The sequence below is a fragment of the Schistocerca americana genome, chromosome 9, assembly GCF_021461395.2.
Source record: "Schistocerca americana isolate TAMUIC-IGC-003095 chromosome 9, iqSchAmer2.1, whole genome shotgun sequence".
Lineage (NCBI taxonomy): Eukaryota > Metazoa > Arthropoda > Insecta > Orthoptera > Acrididae > Schistocerca > Schistocerca americana.
This window is the reverse complement of record NC_060127.1, coordinates 172,563,351-172,584,750: the sequence shown is the minus strand read 5'-3', so window position 1 is coordinate 172,584,750 and position 21,400 is coordinate 172,563,351. Positions and strand designations below refer to the sequence as shown.

Sequence of the window (21,400 nt, the reverse complement as noted above, 5' to 3'; positions counted from 1 at the left end):
CATCTGGAGGGGATGTGGAACACAATTTCGGGACCAAACATTGTGGAGAGAGAGACTGATATCCAGGAGTATTCCTAATGGTGTGAGCAGGGATAATGTTGACCATTAGAACAGCTCCTCCTGAATGAGATTTTCACTCTGCAGCGAAGTGTGCACTGATATGGAACTTCTTGACAGATTAAAACTGCCGGACCGAGACTCGAACTCGGGACCTTTGCCTTTCGCGGGCAAGTGCTCTACCAACTGAGCTACCCAAGCACGACTCACGACCCGTCCTCACAGTTTCACTTCTACCAGTACCTCGTGTCCTAACTTCACAGAAGTTCTTCTCCGAACCTTGGAGATCTAGCACTCCTGGAAGAAAGGATATTGCGGAGACATGGCTTAGCCACAGCCTAGGGGATGTTTCCAGAATGAGTTTTTCACTCTCGAGCGGAGTTTGCGCTGATATGAAACTTCCTGACAGATTTAAAACTGTGTGCCGGACCGAGACTCGAACTCGGGACCTTTGCCTTTCGCGGGCAAGTGCTCTACCAACTGACAGCAACTATTAGAGCACTTTCCCGCGAAAGGCAAATGTCCCGAGTTCGAGTCTCGGTCCGGCACACAATTTTAATCTGTCAGGAAGTTTCAGCTCTTCCTGAACTTCTATGGGTGAATAATCGGCAAGGTTTAACTTCTGTCAGGTATCGTGACGAGGTCTTGGGACCTCACATGCGGTTGCTGCGAGGTGCTGTGGACCCACACTTCGTAATGTTAAAAAAAAAAGAAGTTCAAATGTGTGTGAAATCTTATGGGACTTAACTGCTAAGGTGATCAGTCCCTAATCTTACACACTACCTAACCTAAATTATCCTAAGGACAAACACACACACCCCTGCCCGAGGGAGGACTCGAACCTCCGCCGGGATCAGCCGCACAGTCCTTGACTGCAGCGCCTTAGACCGCTCGGCTAATCCCGCGCGGCAGACTTCGTAATGATCGACGACAATGCTCGGCCTCAACACAGCATGGGTGGTTGATTTTTTCTTGGAATGGATTGAGTGGGCGTAATGTGTGCGCTTCGAGGAAGGCTCTCAGTGGTCTGTTTCATTAACGAGCCCCAGATTTCGCTTTAATGGTCGATTACATTTTATAACTACCCTATATAGCTTTGTAATATAGGTATTGATATTGCACACATGGTGCTGCCTACACGCTCTCCCGATTTGAATACCAGAATACCACAGAGCACGTGTGGGATGCATCAACGAGATGAGTGGCATCACGTCAGCATCCACCAACCACTCTCCAAGACAGGAAGAATGGGCGCCACTGCCTCAACATGAGACTGTTGATATCAGTCACAGCAGGTCCCGTCGTTGTCGGGTCTGTATTGCTGCCAGAGGCGGTCACACCTCATACTGAACACACTAATCTGTTGTCGGAATGTATGTGTAAATCGTTTAAGTTGGGGAAAAAAAACGAGGAACATTTTTGTTTACCGTATGAATCTTGCAGTTGTTAACGTTCTGTATTTTTTACATTGCCTCAAAAATGGTGCAAATGGCTCTGAGCACTATGGGACTCAACATCTGTGGTCATCAGTCCCCTAGAAGTTAGAACTACTCAAAACTGACTAACCTAAGGACATCACACACGTCCATGCCCGAGGCAGGATTCGAACCTGCGACCGTAGCGGTCACGCGGTTCCAGACTGAAGCGCCTAGAACCGCACGGCCACCGCGGCAGGCTCGTTGAGTTCAATTTCGAGTAATGTTTTCGCTTGGATGTCGTCTGTATGGGAAACGATCCGCATACAATTGAGCAACTGCAGCGTAACTTTTATGGCATTCACCTAAAATTAACACCATATCAACAATCTCTGTAGGAGGACAGTCAGCCATGTTTCACTAAAGAATAATTTACTTTCGTCAGTTGATGTTTATGGTTCACAATCTGAAAGTGACGTGACGTCTGACCGCATTGCACCGAGCTTTATACCGAGCCATAGTGCGCAGTTTGGCCACAGTAGTGCCACAGTGGAGCGAGTAATGCAGTTCTGCAGAGTTTCCTAACGAGATTATAATACCATTCCGCCTCCCTCCATGAAAAACTGTGGCGGGTAGGTTCAAATGGCTCTGAGTACTATGGGACTTAACATCTGTGGTCATCAGTCCCCGAGAACTTAGAACTACTTAAACCTAACAAACCTAAGGACATCACACACATCCATGCCCGAGGCAGGATTCGAACCTGCGACCGGAGCGGTCACGCGGTTCCAGACTGAAGCGCCTTTAACCGCACGGCCACACCGGCCGGCTGGCGGGTAGGATACAGTGTGTAAAAGAATAGCTTAATTTTTCATAGTGAAAGAATTGGTGCATATTTTGTATCGATTTGATGCGTGCTTCTCGGATCATTCTAAATAAATCGGAGTTCTTCCCCAATTTTAATTTTCTGCGCCATCTTTCAATGGTTTAAAAAATGTTTCAGACAAAATTTTTTTATGGAGAAACCGAATCTGAAATAAAAAATGGCGGTTTCCAAGGGGGCGGGGGCTGGGGGTCACGTCTAGTATCATTTGATGTCCCCCTTTGAGCTTACGAACTTGTCTTACCCACTATTTTTACCCGCTGTATCGTTTTCGAGATAATCTCATACGAAACTCCAGATGGACCACTCTGTATATCACCCTGATGGTAGCCCAAAAACTAACTTTACACCTACGACCTTCGTATTGGCAAGTATGAAGTGTTGCTGTAAAGCAAGTGCGACACCCCGGTAACGTCTTGGCAGCAGCCGACGCCTCCCACACCTGAAGTGCTGCGACTCTGAGAAGAGGCGCCGAGCCGACGTCATTTCCGCGTCGAGATGGGCTGCTGATGGGACGTCTTGGCGCCGCCTTGCCCTCCACCCCCGCTCCCCGCCATCCTGCCGCCCCCACACCGTCGGCACTCCTGAGGAGTCTGCCGGAAATAACGGAGCCTGGAGGACGGGCCGCTCGCTAATGCGCTCCGCGATTGGGCCGCTGCTTGTGGCCGCGGACAGGAAAACAGCTATCGCTGCAGTTATTCCTAGCGCAGCATACGTCGCCGTGTTGCACCATCGAGACTGACCAGTAGTGTGTGTGACGGCGACATTTAGCCTACAGACTTAGTTAACGAGGGAGCTTACATCTACGTCTACATTTATATTCCGCAAGCCACCCAACGGTGTGTGGCGCAGGGCACTTTTCGTGCCACTGTCATTACCTCCCTTTCCTGTTCCAGTCGCGTATGGTTCGCGGGAAGAACGACTGCCGGAAAGCCTCCGTGTGCGCCCGAATCTCTCTAATTTTACATTCGTGATCTCCTCGGGAGCTATAAGTAGGGGGAAGCAATATATTCGATACCTCATCCAGCACGCATCCTCTCGAAACCTGGACAGCAAGCTACACTGCGATGCAGAGCGCCTCTCTTGCAGAGTCTGCCACTTGAATTTGCTAAACATCTCCGTAACGCTATCACGCTTACCAGATAATCCTGTGACGAAACGCGCCGCTCTTCTTTGGATCTTCTCTATCTCTTCTGTCAACCCGACCTGGTATGGATCCCACACTGATCAGCAATACTCAAGTATAGGCCGAACGAGTGTTTTGTAAGCCACCTCCTTTGTCGATGGACTACATTTTCTAAGGACTCTCCCAATGAATCTCAACCTGGCACCCGCCTTACCAACAATTGATTTTATATGATCATTGCACTTCAAATCGTTCCGCACGCATACTCCCAGATATTTTACAGAAGTAACTGCTACCAGTGTTTGTTCCGCTATCATATAATCATACAATAAAGGATCCTTCTTTCTATGTATTCACAATACATTACATTTGTCTATCTTAAGGGTCAGTTGCCACTCCCTGCACCAAGTGCCTATCCGCTGTAGATCTTCCTGAATTTCGCTACAATTTTCTAATGCTGCAGCTTCTCTGTATACTACAGCATCATCCTCGAAAAGCCGCATGGAACTTCCGACACTATCTACTAGGTCATTTATAAATATTGTGAAAAGCAATGGTCCCATAACACTCCCCTGTGGCAAGCCAGAGGTTACTTTAACGTCTGTAGACGTCTCACCATTGAGAACAACATGCTGTGTTTTGTTTGCTAAAAACTCTTCAATCCAGCCACACAGCTGGTTTGATATTCCGTATGCTCATACTTTATTTATCAGGCGACAGTGCGGAATTGTATCGAACGCCTTCGGGAAGTCAAGGAAAATGGCATCTACCTGGGAGCATGTATCTAATATTTTCTGGGTCTCATGAACAAATAAAGCGAGTTGGGTCTCACACGATCGCTGTTTCCGGAATCGATGTTGATTCCTACAGAGTAGATTTGGGTTTCCAGAAATGACATGATTCGCGAGCAAAAAACATGTTCTAAAATTCTACAAGAGATCGATGTGAGAGATTTAGGCCTATAGTTTTGCGCATCTGCTCGACGACCCTTCTTGAAAACTGGGACTACCTGTGCTCTTTTCCAGTCATTTGGAACCTTCCGTTCTTCTAGAGACTTGCGGTACACGGCTGTCGCTAGGAAGTGTAGTCTGTCAAACCAGGCATGTGTACCTTATCCGTTCAAAAATATCCGTACACTCCCATGCAATGCGGAACTGCACACTACATGTTGCGAGAGGCGCATGCACCATTATTACAATGAGGTGACAAAAGTCATGGGATACGTCCCAATATCGGGTCAGATTTCCTTTCCCCGGCGTAGTGCAGCAAAGTGACGTGGCACGCACTCAACAAGTTGTTGGTAGTCCCCTGCAGAGATTTTGAGCCACACTGCCTCTACAGCCGTCCATAACCACGAGAGTGTTGCGGTGCAGAATTTTGCGCGTGAACTGGCCTCTCGGTTATGTTCCATAAATGTTCGATGGGATTCAAGCAAGCGATCTCGTTGGCCAAATCATTAGCTCGAATTGTTCAGAAAATTCCATTGTTGTCTGGTAACATAAAGTCCATGAATGGTTATTTATGGTCTCCATGTAGCCCATACCATTATGGGGCCAGTACCAACATGTACAATGACTTGCTGACATCTTGGGTCCATGGCTTCGTGGGGTTTGCGCCATACTCGAACCCTATCATCAACTCTTACCATCTGATATCTACATCTACATCTACATCCATACTCCGCAAGCCACCTGACGGTGTGTGGCGGAGGGTACCTTGAGTACCTCTATCGGTTCTCCCTTCTATTCCAGTCTCGTATTGTTCGTGGAAAGAAGGATTGTCGGTATGCCTCTGTGTGGGCTCTAATCTCTCTGATTTTATCCTCATGGTCTCTTCGCGAGATATACGTAGGAGGGAGCAATATACTGCTTGACTCCTCGGTGAAGGTATGTTCTCGAAACTTCAACAAAAGCGCGTACCGAGCTACTGAGCGTCTCTCCTACAGAGTATCTATCATCTCCGTAACGCTTTCGCGATTGCTAAATGATCCTGTAACGAAGCGCGCTGCTCTCCGTTGTATCTTCTGTATCTCTTATATCAACCCTATCTGGTACGGATCCCACACTGCTGAGCAGTATTCAAGCAGGGGGCGAACAAGCGTACTGTAACCTACTTCGTTTTCGGATTGCATTTCCTTAGGATTCTTCCAATGAATCTGGCATCTGCTTTACCGACGATCAACTTTATATGATCATTCCATTTTAAATAACTCCTAATGCGTACTCCCAGATAATTTATGGAATTAACCGCTTCCAGCTGCTGACCTGCTATATTGTAGCTAAATGATATTGGATGTTTCTTTCTATGTATTCGCAGCACATTACACTTGTCTACATTGAGATTCAATTGCCATTCCCTGCACCATGCGTCAATTCAGTGCAGATCCTCGTGCATTTCAGTACAATTTTCCATTGTTACAACCTCTCGATATACCACAGCATTATCCGCAAAAAGCCTCAGTGAACTTCCTATGTCATCCACACGGTCATTTATGAATATTGTGAACAGCAACGGTCCTACGACACTCCCCTGCGGCACACCTGAAATCACTCTTACTTCGGAAGACTTCTCTCCATTGAGAATGACATGCTGCGTTCTGTTATCTGGGAACTCTTCAATCCAATCACACAATTGATCTGATAGTCCATATGCTCTTACTTTGTTCATTAAACGACTGTGGGGAACTGTATCGAACGCCTTGCGGAAGTCAAGAAACACGGCATCTACCTGGGAACCCGTGTCTATGGCCCTCTGTCTCGTGGACGAATTGCGCGAGCTCGGTTTCACACGATCGTTTTTTTCGAAACCCATGGTGATTCCTACAGAGTAGATTTCTAGTCTCCAGAAAAGTCATTATATTTGAACATAATACGAGTTCCAAAATTCTACAACTGATCGACTTTGGAGGCATAGGTCTATAGTTCTGCACATCTGTTCGATGACCCTTCTTGAAAATGGGGATGATCTGTGCCCTTTTCCAATCCTTTGAAACGCTACGCTCTTCTAGAGACCTACGGCACACCGCTGCACGAAGGGGGGCAAGGTCCTTCTCGTTTTCTGTGTAAAATCGAACTGGTATCCCATCAGGTCCAGCGGCCGTTCCTCTTTTGAGCGATTTTAATTGTTTCTCTATCCTTCTATCGGGTCTCATCCGAGCAGGCCACGGGTTTTCAGTAGTCTAGGTTCAAAAATGGCTCTGAGCACTATGGGACTCAACTGCTGAGGTCATTAGTCCCCTAGAACTTAGAACTAGTTAAACCTAACTAACCTAAGGACATCACACACATCCATTCCCGAGGCAGGATTCGAACCTGCGACCGTAGCGGTCTCGCGGTTCCAGACTGCAGCGCCAGAACCGCGCGGCCACTTCGGCCGGCCTCAGTAGTCTAGGGTCCAACCGATACGGTCACGAGCGTAGGTGCGGCGCTGCAGGCGGTGTCGTGCTGTTAGCAAAGACACTCGCGTCGGTCGTCTGCTGATAAAGCCGAATTTCACTGCCCTGTCATAACAGATACGTTCTCCGTACATCCCACATTGACTTCTGTGGTTAGTTCACGCAGTGTTGCTTGTCTGTTAGCACCGGCACTCAAACGCCGCTGCACTCGGTCGTTTAGTGGATGTCGTCACCCACCGCGCTGTCTGTGGTGAGAAGTAAATGCCTGAAATTTTGTGTTCTCGCGCGCACTCTTAAGAGCGTGGTATTCCCTAACGATTTCCGAAGTGGAATGTCCCGTGCACCTAACTCCAACTATGATTTCGTGCTCAAAGTGTGTTAATTGTCGTCGCGAAGCCATAACCACATCGGAAACCTTTTCACATGAATCAACGAAAGCTTCGCCAATGCACTGCCCTTTTATACATCGTGTACACAATACTACCGCCATCTGTAGATTCGCACGTCACTATCCCAAGACTTTTGTGACCACAGTGTACGATGGCCAGGGCAGCTCAGTAAATTGAAACGTGGACTAGTCTTTGGATCTCAAATGGGTAACGAGTCCACCATGGACATTTAAACTCTTCTAAAGCTGCGCAAGTCGGCTGTTGGTGATGTGATTGTGAAGTGGAAACGCGAACGAACAACCATAGGTAAGCCAAGATCTGGCAGGCCTCATTTACTGATGGATCGGGATCGTCGAGTGCCTCGGAGTGGGGTCGTACAAAATCGCATGAAATCAGCGGAAGGAACCACGCTGGATTTCGAAAGTACTATCAGGAGTGCACACACGAATTCTTTACAGACGAATGGAAAAACTGGTAGAAGCGGACCTCGGGGGAGATCAGTTTGGATTCCGTAGAAATATTGGAACACCTGAGGCAATACTGACCTTACGACTTATCTTAGAAGAAAGATTAAGGAAAGGCAAACCGACGTTTCTAGCATTTGTAGACTTAGAGAAAGCTTCTGACAATGTTGACTGGAATACTTTCTTTCAAATTCTGAAGGTGGCAGGGGTAAAATACAGGGAGGGAAAGGCTATTTACAATTTGTACAGAAACCAGATGGCAATTATAAGAGTCGAGGGACATGAAAGAGAAGCAGTGGTTGGGATGGGAGTGAGCCAGGGTTGTAGCCTCTCCCCGATGTTATTCAATCTGTATATTGAGCAAGCAGTAAAAAAAGAAAACAAAAGAAAACTTCGGAGTAGGTATTAAAATCCATGGAGAAGAAATAAAAACTTTGAGTTTCGCCGATTACACTGTAATTCTGTCAGAGACAGCAAAGGACTTGGAAGAGCAGTTGAACGGAATGGACAGTGTCTTGAAAGGAGGATATAAGATGAACATCAACAAAAGCAAAACGAGGATAATGGAAAGTAGTCAAATTAAGTCCGGTGATGGCGAGGGAATTAGTTTAGGAAATGAGACACTTAAAGTACGAAAGGAGTTTTACTATTTGGGGAGCAAAATAACTGATGATGGTTGAAGTAGAGAGGATATCAAATGTAGACTGGCAATGGTAAGGAAAGCGTTTCTGAAGAAGAGAAATTTGTTAACATCGAGTATAGATTTAAGTGTCAGGAAGTCGTTTCTGAAAGTATTTGTATGAAGTGTAGCCATGTATGGAAGTGAAACATCGACGATAGATAGTTTGAACAAGAAGAGAATAGAAGATTTCGAAATGTGGTGGTATAGAAGAATGCAGAAGATTAGATGGGCAGATCACATAACTAATGAGGAGGTGTTGAATAGGATTGGGGAGAAGAGAAGTTTGTGGCACAACTTGACTAGAAGAAGGGATCGGTTGGTAGAACATGTTCTGAGGCATCAAGGGATCACAAATTTAGCATTGGACGGCAGCGCGGAGAGTAGGTAGAGGGAGACCAAGAGATGAATACACTAAACAGATTCAGAAGGATGTAGGTTGCAGTAAGTACTGGGAGATGAAGAAGCTTGCACAGGATAGGGTAGCGTGAAGAGCTGCATCAAACCAGTCTCAGGACTGAAGACCACAACAACAACAACAACAACAACAACACCAGGAGTGCAACTAGCCCAACCACTGTGGCTAGGGATTTAAAAAGAATGAGATACGAGCAGATCCACATAAGTGACTCATATCTTCAGACAACGCTAAATTTTACTGGAAGTGGCGTAAAGAGCGACACCACTAAATGACTGAAAACGAGTGAGTTACAGTGATAAACCACGCAGTATCCTGTGGCTCTCCGATGGAAGGGCTTGGGTTTGTCAGATGCCTGGAGTATGTTACCTGCCATCATATGTAGTACTGACACTAAAGGACGGAGGAGCTGGTGTTAAGGTTGGGGGTGTTTTTCCCGGTTGGGACGTGTGGTCTCCTTATTGTGCTTAGCTAACTACGGAAGGACATTTTACAGCAATGTGTACTGTGCACAGTGGAGAAGTGTTTGGAGACCTTGATCGTTTTTATGAACATGACAATGCATTCTGACTTAAAGCAGCATCTGTGAGGTAGCGGTTTGCGGATAATGACATTGCAGAAATGGACTGGCCTGGCCAGAGGCTCGGTATAAGCCTAATGGAACACCTTCGAAGTGATTTCCTTCCTTGGCGAACGTCCAGTATTATTACTGCCTACTCTGGTTTCGGCTGTTGAGGAGGAATGGGCTGCCATTCATCCACAGTCATTAGGACACCTCACTGAATGTGTCTCCAGCGGATTTTGAGCCGTGATGATGGTGAAGGCTCGACACACGACATATTATTGTCCACTAACAGGTGTCCGGGCACTTTTGATCAAATAGTGTACATGCTATTGTCATCCTGGAAGACAGGAGTGTCCACAGAACACTCATCAAGGAGATGTAGGATGGTTCAAATGGCTCTAAGCACTATGGGACTTAACATCTGAGGTCATCAGTCCATTAGAACTTAGAAGTACTTAAACCTAACTAACCTAAGGACATCACACGCATCCACGCCCGAGGCAGGATTCGAACCTGCGACCGTAGCAAGAGCGCGGTTCCGGACCGAATCGCCTTGAACGGCTCGGCCACAGCGGCCGGCGAGATGTAGGAGGAAGGGGATGATTTACTTACTGATAATGGTCTAAGAAACTTCCTGGCTCCTTATGTTGGTACTTTTCGCGTTATGTGCACCCATAAACGGAGTTCCAAAAAGAAAAAAGAGTGACATATTCCTACAGGAGAGGAAGGTCCCTACGTTTGTAAGAGCGGAGCTGACTGTGACGTCTCCAAGCACGTCTTCAGCTTGGAATCTCATTGGCTGGAGTAGAGTTGTCTTCGGTGACGAGTCCCGATTGGAACTGAGACCCGATATCCAGCGAAAGTAATTAACGTTTCGGCTGTGTTGCAACGACATTCGTGAGAACATCCAGACGGACCTTATTGAGACTGATATTGGCTTTTTTTTATTTTTTATTTTTGTTTTTTGGACATCAGTCTACTGACTGGTTTGATGCGGCCCGCCACGAATTCCTTTCCTGTGGTAACCTCTTCATCTCAGAGTAGCACTTGCAACCTACGTCCTAAATTATTTGCTTGATGTATTCCAATCTCTGTCTTCCTCTACAGTTTTGCCCTCTACAGCTCCCTCTAGTACCATGGAAGTCATTCCCTCATGTCTTAGTAGATGTCCTATCATCCTGTCCCTTCTCCTTATCAGTGTTTTCCACACATTCCTTTCCTCTCCGATTCTGCGTAGAACCTCCTCATTCCTTACCTAATCAGTCCACCTAATTTTCAACATTCGTCTATAGCACCACATCTCAAATGTTTCGATTCTCTTCTGTTCCGGTTTTCCCACAGTCCATGTTTCACTACCATACAATGCTGTACTCCAGACGTACATCCTCAGAAATTTCTTCCTCAAATTAAGGCCGGTATTTCATATTAGTAGACTTCTCTTGGCCAGAAATGCCTTTTTTGCCATAGCGAGTCTGGTTTTGATGTCCTCCTTGCTCCGTCCGTCATTGGTTATTTTACTGCCTAGGTAGCAGCATTCCTTAACTTCATTGACTTCGTGACCATCAATCCTGATGTTAAGTTTCTCGCTGTTCTCATTTCTACTACTTCTCATTACCTTCATCTTTCTCCGATTTACTCTCAAACCATACTGTGTACTCATTAGACTATTCATTCCGTCCAGCAGATAATTTAATTTTTCTTCACTTTCACTCAGGATGGCAATGTCATCAGCGAATCGTATCATTGATATCCTTTCACCTTGTATTTTAATTCCACTCCTGAACCTTTCTTTTATTTCCATCATTGCTTCCTCGATGTACAGATTGAAGAGTAGGGGCGAAAGGCTACAGCCTTGTCTTACACCCTTCTTAATACGAGCACTTCGTTTTTGATCGTTCACTCTTATTATTCCCTCTTGGTTGTTGTACATATTGTATATGACCCGTCTCTCCCTATAGCTTACCCCTACTTTTTTCAGAATCTCGAACAGCTTGCACCATTTTATATTGTCGAACGCTTTTTCCAGGTCTACAAATCCTATGAAAGTGTCTTGATTTTTCTTTAGCCTTGCTTCCATTATTAGCCGTAACGTCAGAATTGCCTCTCTCGTCCCTTTACTTTTCCTAAAGCCAAACTGATCGTCACCTAGCGCATTCTCAATTTTCTTTTCCATTCTTCTGCATATTATTCTTGTAAGCAGCTTCGATGCATGAGCTGTTAAGCTGATTGTGCGATAATTCTCGCACTTGTCAGCTCTTGCCGTCTTCGGAATTGTGTGGATGATGCTTTTCCGAAAGTCAGATGGTATATCGCCAGACTCATATATTCTACACACCAAAGTGAATAGTCGTTTTGTTGCCACTTCCCCCAGTGATTTTAGAAATTCTGATGGAATGTTATCTATCCCTTCTGCCTTATTTGACCGTAAGTCCTCCAAAGCTCTTTTAAATTCCGATTCTAATACTGGATCCCCTACCTCTTCTAAATCGACTCCTGTTTCTTCTTCTATCACATCAGCCAAATCTTCACCCTCATAGAGGCTTTCAATGTATTCTTTCCACCTATCTGCTCTCTCCTCTGCATTTAACAGTGGAATTCCCGTTGCACTCTTAATGTTGTATTTACATACACATCCATTTCTCTTTCTTCGTTCGATTACTTCATCTCAGTGTCTGTTCAAGGATGGTTACTGTTTCTATACATTTTCCCTGGCCACTAGCATCCTGTTAACAGCACTGTTTACTTTCATTACTTTAATTATGCAGCGCAGTCCTTAGTTTGCTTCACAAAGTATGATCAATCTTGCGACAGTACAAATTTCGTAACCGCACAAGCTGGGAAGGGCGAGGGGAGAGAGCGAAAGTTGTGTTTCCGCAGTCCTGTTCCGCTTCCATCACCGCACGCCAGTCTTTAGATAACAGTCTTCTACCTTTGTTCTTTTCAGCAGTGGGTTCCCCCCAGGCAGACGTGTGTTCTCACCCCTCTTTGTCCCACCCCTTTACCTGCGACTTCCTATACATCGCTTTCCCCCAACTTTCTCTCCTTTCCGTCCTGTCACGGTCGACATTTCCACGCCGCAGCCAGCCTATCTGCAACATATCTCATTCTGCCTCCATGCCTTCTCAAATTTTCCCTTTATTCATGATTCCTTTTTCTTCCAGAAAGTACACCCATTTCATTGCAACTGGTCCTCACTGGGTGATATGCAGAGAAAAGCTGGCGAAGTACAGCTTCAGTTATGTTTTCTTCAGAAAAGTTTTTTTAGTCTCTGAGTCAGTTTCAATAGTAAATATGTATTGAAGATTCTGCCTTGAGCAAAACATAATTTCTTTACCTCTACATGTATGATCCGAATTTCGTCGCTGCAGCTTCTTCCTGTGAAATCTCCTAATCTGGGGAGCTACTGTAGAGAGTTTGAAACGGTTTCCACTAATAGGCAGACTTGCTCACTACGAAGGATTATGTACAGAATTACAGTTATCACAGTGATGGAAAATTATTTAAATAAAAAGCTTTTTAATATAACATACGTTTAAAGAGGACTAAAAAGAGGAAAATAATTTATCCTAGCTCCTCATAGCTTCCTAACCCCATGCAGATGGTCCCGTAAAGTCATTTCCTTATTGTCATGTTTTGTATGTGTCCCACGGTTTGGTTCAAATGGTTCAAATGGCTCTGAGCACTATGGGACTTAACATCTGTGGTCATCAGTCCCCTAGAACTTAGAACTACTTAAACCTAACTAACCTAAGGGCATCACACACATCCATGCCCGAGGCAGGATTCGAACCTGCGACCGTGGCGGTCACGCGGATCCAAACTGAAGTGCCTAGAACCGCACGGCCACACCGGCCGGCCCCACGGTTTCAAATGGCTCTGAGCACTATGGGACTTAACATCTGAGGTCATCAGTCCCATAGAACTTAGACTACTTAAACCTAACTAACCTAAGGACATCACACACATCCATGCCCGAGGCAGGATTCGAACCTGGACCGTATCTATCTGCGGTTCCAGACTGAGGCGCCTAGAACCTCTCGTCCACAACGGCCGGCAATGTATCCCAAGTTTTTCCTTTAAATTTTACAAATATTGTCCTTACTGTCAAAAAAATCACAACACAAACTTTTAGAACTACATGTATGGGTTTGGGAATGTACTTTATATTGGGCTAGGGGAAATTACTTTAGTCTTTTGAGTGTGTTTTAGAAAAAGGTTGTATTAAAAAAGACGTTTTAACTATTATTTTGATCTTTTAAGTTTTGTGTGTGTGAAATTTTTCAGTTTGTTTCAAATATTTTGACGAGATTACAACAGTCATGTGGTAAATTTCAGGTTTATTTCAATTTCGCTTCGCCTGAATCAACCAATATATCGTTCCTTCCTAATATGACTCGGAAAATGCCGCGAAGATAAAAACTGGAGTGATTCGAGGTCACATGTAGACTTACCAGCAGTCGTTCTTTGCGTGAACCATTCGTGACTGGAAGAGTGAAACGGGGAAGTGGTACTGGTACACAAAGTACCTTCCGCCACGTACCAGACAAGAAAGCGAGCTAATATAACATTGTCATTCATTTATGAGCTGTGCTGAATGTTTCCAGTGTCTAGATCATTGGGAAATTAGTTTAAAATCAATTGCAAGATTTGTACGCAACAGACAAAGAGACAAGAAAGTGATCTTATGAAAAGTATTAAAAAAGAAACCCTGCGATAAGGCCACGAAGATTACTCCGATAGTCGACCGAATCCCGCGTCATCCTCAGTCATTCATCATCAGACACGGGGTCAGCACAACGCACTCCCGACCCATTGTCGATATTCTGACCCTGGAGCCGCCACCTTTCAATGGGACAGCTCCGCAATTGGCAACGCGAGGCTGAGAACACCCCAGCCCATTCCTCCCATCAGGGGTAAATCGGCTCAGTCTATGTACACCACTGCCGTTATGATTGCTACACCAAGAAGAAATGCAGATCATAAGCGGGTATTCATTGGACAAATATATTATACTAGAACTGACATGTGGTTACATTTTCACGCAATTTGGGTGCATATATGCTGAGAAATCAGTACCCAGAACAACCACCTCTGATCGTAATAACGGCCTTGATACGCCTGGAAATTGAGTCAAACAGAGCTTGGATGGCTTGTACAGGCACAGCTACCCATGCAGCTTCAACACGATATCACAGTTCATCAAGAGTAGTGACTGGCGTATTGTGACGAGCCAGTTGCTCGGCCACCATTGACCAGACGTTTTCAATTGGTGAGAGATCTGGAGAATGTGCTGGCCCGGGCAGCAGTCGAACATGCGGTCGTGCATTATCCTGCTGCACTATTCACAGTGCCCTCAATGCGAACAAGAGGTGACCGAGACGTGTACCCAATGGCACCCAATACCATCAAGCCGGGTGATACGCCAGTATGGCGATGACGAATGCACGCTTCCAATGTGCGTTCACCGCTATGTCGCCAAACACGGATGCGACCATCATGACGCTGTAAACAGAACGTGGATTCATCGGAAAAATGACGTTTTGCAATTCGTGCACCCAGGTTCGTCCTTGAGTACACCATCGCAGGCGCTCCTGTCTGTGATGCAGCGTCAAGGGTAACCGCAGCCACGGTCTCCGAGCTGATAGTCCATGCTGCTGCAAACGTCGTCGAACTGTTCATGCAGATGGTTGTTGTCTCGCAAACGTCCCCAACTCAGGGATCGAGACGTGGCTGCACGATCCGTTACAGCCATGCGGATAAGATTCCTGACATCTCGACTGCTAGTGATACGAGGCCGTTGGGATCCAGCACGGCGTTCCGTATTACCCTCCTGAACCCATGTTCTACTAACAGTCATTGGATCTCGACCAACGCGAGCAGCAATGTTGCGACGTTTATGAAAGTCGGAAACGTAATGGTATGCATATCTCCTCCTTACACGAGGCATCACAACAACGTTTCACCAGGCAACGCCGGTCAACTGCTGTTTGTGTACGAGAAATCGGTTGGAAACTTTCCTCATGTCAGCACGTTGTAGGTGTCGCCACCGGTGCCAACCTTGTGTGAATGCTCTGAAAAGCTAATAATTTGCATATCACAGCATCTTCTTCCTGTTGGTTAAATTGCGCGGCTGTAGCACGTCATCTTCGTGGTGTAGCAATTTTAATGGCCAGTAGTGTATATACTCACAAAGTATGCGCTGTTAAACAAAATTATCGCTGGCGTAGCGAGTAAGGCATATAGATGGGAAGCAGAAGCACGACCCTGGTATTTCAGGTCGAGTCCTGACACGCCGTCAGCCAAACGAATGGCCGCTCGAAACATGAACGTGGACCTGAGCCCATGGTGGCGCCATTATGCGTTGCGGGACATTCACATGGGACTCCTTGGGGACTGAGGTAGCGCGACAGGTGTAAACAGCGTGAACGCTATTGGGAACTACCCGCACCCCTTCGTGCTTGCTGCCTTCCCCAAAGGCGAAGGCATATTCCAGTAGGATAACTGTCGGCGTCACAAACCCAGAACCTTGCTACAGTGGTTTGAGAAGCATAATGGAGAACTCACTCTCACGCGCTTCTTCACCAAATTCACGCAATGTAACACATCTTGGGCACTACAGCCAGGCGCGCGGAGTGGCCGCTCGGTTTGAGGCGCCATGTCACGGATTGCGCGGCCCCTCCCGCCAGAGGTTCGAGTCCGCCCTCGGGCATGGATGTGTGTGTTGTTCTTAGCATAAGTTAGTTTAAGTAGAGTGTAAGTCTATGAACCGATGACCTCAGCAGGTTGGTCCCTTAGGAATTCACACACATTTGAACATTTGAACTTCACCCATGAGAAACAACTGACTCGTAACTCATGGGAATTCCGCGACCTCTACGTAGACATCTGGTGCTACATACCTCCGGAAATTTGCCAAGGCCTAGTTGAATCCGTGGTACGCAGAATTGGTGCTGTTTCCTTTTTTCTGAGTAGTCAGTCCTTCTGACTTTTTTGATGCACCCCGCCACGAATCCGTCACTTGCTCCAACCTCCTCGTCTCAGAGTAGAACTTACACCCTACATCCTCAGTTATTTGCTGGATTTATTCTTGTCTCTGTCTCCTGTGCAGTTCTTATCCTCCACAGCCCCATCTAGACCACCGAAGTTTTTCTCTAAAGTCTTAACAGATGTCCCATTTTCTTGTCAGTGTTTTCCATAGTTTTCTTTTATCGCCGATTCTGTGCAGAACCTCCTCATTCCTCACCTTATGAGCCCACCCGTTTTCAACATTCTTCCATAGCACCACATCTCCAACGCTTCGATTCTTTTCTGTTGCAGATGTCACACTGTCCACGATTAGCTACAACACAATTCTGTGCTGCAGACATAATGTCTTAGAAATTTCTTCCTCTAATTAAAGCCTACGCTTGATGCCAGTAGACTTGTCTTGTACAGTAATGCAATCTTTGCCGGTACTAATCTCAAAAATGGTTCAAATGGCTCGGAGCATTATGGGACAACATCTGAGGTCATCAGTCCCCTAGAACTTGGAACTACTTAAACCTAACTAACCTAAGGGCCTCACACACATCCGTGCGCGAGGCAGGATTCGAACCTGCGACCGTAGCATCAGCGTGGTTCAGGACTGAAGCGCCTAGAACCGCTCGGCCACAGTGACCGGCTAATCTGCTTTTGATGCCGCCCTTGCTTCGTCCATCGTGGGTTACCTTTCTTCCAAGATAGCGGAATTCTTTAACTTCATCTTCTTCGTAATAATCAATTTTGATGTTAAGTTTCTCGCTCCACTCGTCTCTGTTGCCTGTCTTTTTCCGGTTTACTTTCGATCCATATTCTGTACTCATTAGACTGTTCATTCCATTCAACATATCCTGTACTTCTTCTTCATTTTGCCTGAGGACAGCAATATCATTAATGAATCTCATGACTGATACTCTTTCACCCCGAATATTAAGTACTAAGCCTAGCTTGGAAAGTTACTTTTACTTCCGTCATTGCTTGTTCGATGTGTAGACTGAACAGTAGGGACGAATGGCTGCATTCCTGCTTTCCACGCTTATTAATCAGAGCACTTCTTTCTTCTTCGCCCAATCTTATTGCTCCTTATTGGTTCCTGCCGTTATTGTCTGCTACCTTTCTTTCCCTATAGGTTACTCCTATCTGTCTCAGACTTTCGAACGTCTTCCCCATTTTATATTGTGTTGTAGATCGACCAATGGTATGAGCGTATTTCGACTTTTCTTCAGTCTTGCTTCCATTATCAAACGTAACCTCAAAACCACCCCTTTTGTGCCTTTATCCTTCCTAAAGCCATCGTGATAGTGATATAACAGATCCTGACTCCCATATGTTAATCTTGTCAGCAACTTGCATGTATGAGCTGTTAAGATGATTGTGTGATAATACTCGCACTTCTTGGCTGTTACACTCATGGGAATTTTGTGGATGATGTTTTTTGGGAAGTCTGATGGTATATTGGCACTCTTATACTTTCTACACACCAACAAGAATAACAGTATTTTTTTGCCCCTTCACACAGCGATTTCAGTAATTCAGAAGGTATATCAGACTGAAGCGCCAGTGAAACTGGTATAGGCATACGTATTCAAATATAGGCCGGCCGGAGTGGCCGAGCGGTTCTAGGCGCTACAGTCTGGAACCGAGCGACCGCTACGGTCGCAGGTTCGAATCCTACCTCGAGCATGGTTATGTGTGTGCCAATTTTTTTCTATTCCATAGAAGGATTTATGTTTGGTAATCCGTAAAAGGTGGTATGTAGTTATTACTAATTTGCAGGGGACTGATGACCTCAGATGTCAAGTCCCATAGTGCTCAGAGCCATTTGAACTAATTTGATTCTGTAATGAAAAAATTGATAGGACAAGAGACAACAGACATTAGTATTCGGTGAACATGTAGCTATATTTACGTACGACTGTGTGGTGTGAATGTAAAACGACTCGTTCCACATCTTTACTATTAATCGTGCAAACGACCCATAGAATATGAGACTAACTAAACAACCAATGAGTGGTTAATTATTCTGGTACTAACAAGGGAAGCATACACCCAGCAGCTCTTAAATTTTGCTCATCTTTCCCATGGTTTTCGTACATACATAAATGTGCGCAGTTGTTAGGTCGGTCACTACTTCTACAATTCCAGATTAACAAGATTTAAGTGAGTTTGAACGTGGTGTTACGGCCGGCGCACGCAGGATGGGACACAGCATCTCAGAAATAGGGATGACATGGGGATTTACCCGTACGCACATTTCACGAACGTGACGTGATTATTAGGAATCCGGTAGACCATTAAATCTCTGACATCGCTGAGGTCGGACAAAGAAAAATGGGACCAACGACGACAGAAGAGAATCGTTCAGCATGACATAAGTGCTACCTTCCGCAAATTGGTGCAGGTTTCAATGTCGAGCCATCAAATGTCGACGTGGAAACGATTCAACGAACCATCATCGATGTGGGCTTTCGTAACCGAAGCCCCACGCGTGTACCCTTGATGACTGGACGTCGACAGTCTTTACGACTAGCCTTGGCCCATCAACACCGACATTGTTGATGACATCTACATCTACATACATACTCCGCAATCCACCATACGGTGCGTGGCGGTGGGTACCTCGTACCACAACTAGCATCTTCTCTGCCTGTTCCACTCCAAAACAGAACGAGGGAAAAATGACTGCCTATATGCCTCTGTACGAGCCCTAATCTCTCTTATCTTTGTGGTCTTTCCGCGAAATATAAGTTGGCGTCAGTAAAATTGTACTGCAGTCAGCCTAAAATGCTGGTTCTCTAAATTTCCTCAGTAGCGATTCACGAAAGGAACGCCTCCTTTCCTCCAGAGACTCCCACCCGAGTTCCTGAAACATTTCCGTAACACTCGCGTGATGATCAAACCTATCAGTAACAAATATAGCAGCCCGCCTCTGAATTGCTTCTATGTTCTCCCTCAATCCGACCTGATAGGGAACCCAAACGCTCGAGCAGTACTCAAGAATAGGTCGTATTAGTGTTTTATAAGCGGTCTCCTTTACAGATGAACCACATCTTCCCAAAATTCTACCAATGAACCGAAGACGACTATCCGCCTTCCCAACAACTGCCATTACATGCTTGTCCCACTTCATATCGCTCTGCAGTGTTACGCCCAAATATTTAATCGACGTGACTGTGTCAAGCGCCACACTACTAATGGAGTATTCAAACATTACGGGATTGTGCGGGATTCTTTTTCCTATTCATCTGCATTAATTTACATTTATCTATATTTAGAGTTAGCTGCCGTTCTTTACACCAATCACAAATCCTGTCCAAGTCATCTTGTATCCTCCTACAGTCACTCAACGACGACACCTTCCCGTACACTACAGCATCATGAGCAAACAGCCGCACATTGCTATCCACCCTATCCAAAAGATCATTTATGTAGATAAAAAACAACAGCGGACCTACCACACTTCCCTGAGGCACTCAATTGGAAACATGTTGCCTGGTCAGACCAGTCTCGTTTCAAATTGTATCGAGCCGATGAACGTGCAGAGGTATGGAGATAAGCACACGAATCCAAGGATCCTGCATGTCAGCAGGGGACTGTTCCAGCCGGTGGGGGCTCTGTAATTGTATGGGGCGCGCAGCTGGAGTAAGATGGGACCCCTGGTACATCTAGATACGACTCTGACAGGTGAGACGTACGTAAGCATCATGTCTGATCACCTGCATCCATTCATACCCACTGTGCATTCGGATTGACTTGGGCAATTCCAGCAGGACAAAGCATCACTCCACACGTCCAGAATTGCTACAGAGTTGCTCCAGAAATACTCTTCTGAGAATGACACTTCCGCTGGCCATCAAACTCCTCAGACATGAACAGACATATTAGGTAGGTGTACCACTTTCTTTGGCTCTTCAGTTTATCCAACCCTTCTACCTTTGCTGCTGTTTTGCGTCTGAAAGGTGCAATATACTGCCAGTTACATCCCCTAACAAACCGAAGTCTGTGACGTCCACCCACCTCTAAAAATGAAACGAGTGATAAATGAGCAACCGAGCCGGGGAAACAGATTAACGAGACGCGACGCCGTCAAGGGCAGGGATCCATTACCAGCGTAAGCGGAGTCCTCTCCGGTGCAAACAATACGATTTTTCTTTCGGAGCTGATTGCGTTTATTAGAGATGGAATTCCCGCTGCGTCTTTTTTTCTGCACCTTCTCCTCCGCCTTCCGTCCGTTAAAAGTCAATAATCCGCGGGACGGTAACGATTATAAACTGATTACTCGGCGCAAACGGCTCAGGAGCAAAGGAAAAGGAACAGTGCTAGTGCGACAGAGCAAAGTGTTGGGGGAAAGAGAAGCGAGTACAGGGAAGGGGCAGGGTGGGAAGGGGGGGGGGGGGAAGGGGCGGTATAGGTGGTACGGGGGGTGGGGGTGGAGGCACTGATTCAATTCGGCCAATGATCTCCGCGGTTCCACTTTCTTTCTTCCGTCCTGTTCGCCCGCTCGGCCCCTCTCTCCTCCAAGTACCTCTCACTACTCAATTGTTCTCTCTTTTCCCCCCTGCTGCCCCGGCGAGTGGACACCGCCACTGCTAATGTGTTAAATGCGGAAGAATAAAAGTCATAATGTAGTAATGGGAAGGAATTAAAAACTTAGCCTCGTTTACTCAAGCTGGTAACAAGGTGAGTCCCAGGGCCTCACCCACGGATTTTATAGGATTATAGGTCGTACAAAACGGGGTTCGTGAAGGAGCATATCGCTTTTTCTTCACCGCTTACGAGTTGGACATTGAATTAGGTTAATTGATCATGGGAAGCAGATGAAACGAAGAATAATACCCTACCCGAGCAACATTAATATTCTCAGTAAATCACAATTTTCACTTCAGAAGAGTTTCTCCACTAACAAAGCCATTTGCGCTTTCATTCATCAAATTTTACAAGCATTAAATAACCAAATAGCACCGGGTGCTATTTTCTGTTACAAATCTAAGGC

At 45.8% G+C, this 21,400-nt stretch overlaps 1 protein-coding gene and 1 non-coding gene across 2 annotated transcripts in view; both read right to left on the bottom strand.

The window, feature by feature from the left end:
* The window catches only part of LOC124550784 (homeobox protein unc-42-like), a 96,330-nt gene that overhangs the window by 35,642 nt on the left and 39,288 nt on the right, over positions 1-21,400 (bottom strand). The gene's annotated exons all lie outside the window — the stretch shown is intronic.
* Positions 185-259, bottom strand: Trnas-cga. Its single transcript has one exon. It is a non-coding gene; the product is annotated as a tRNA-Ser (tRNA).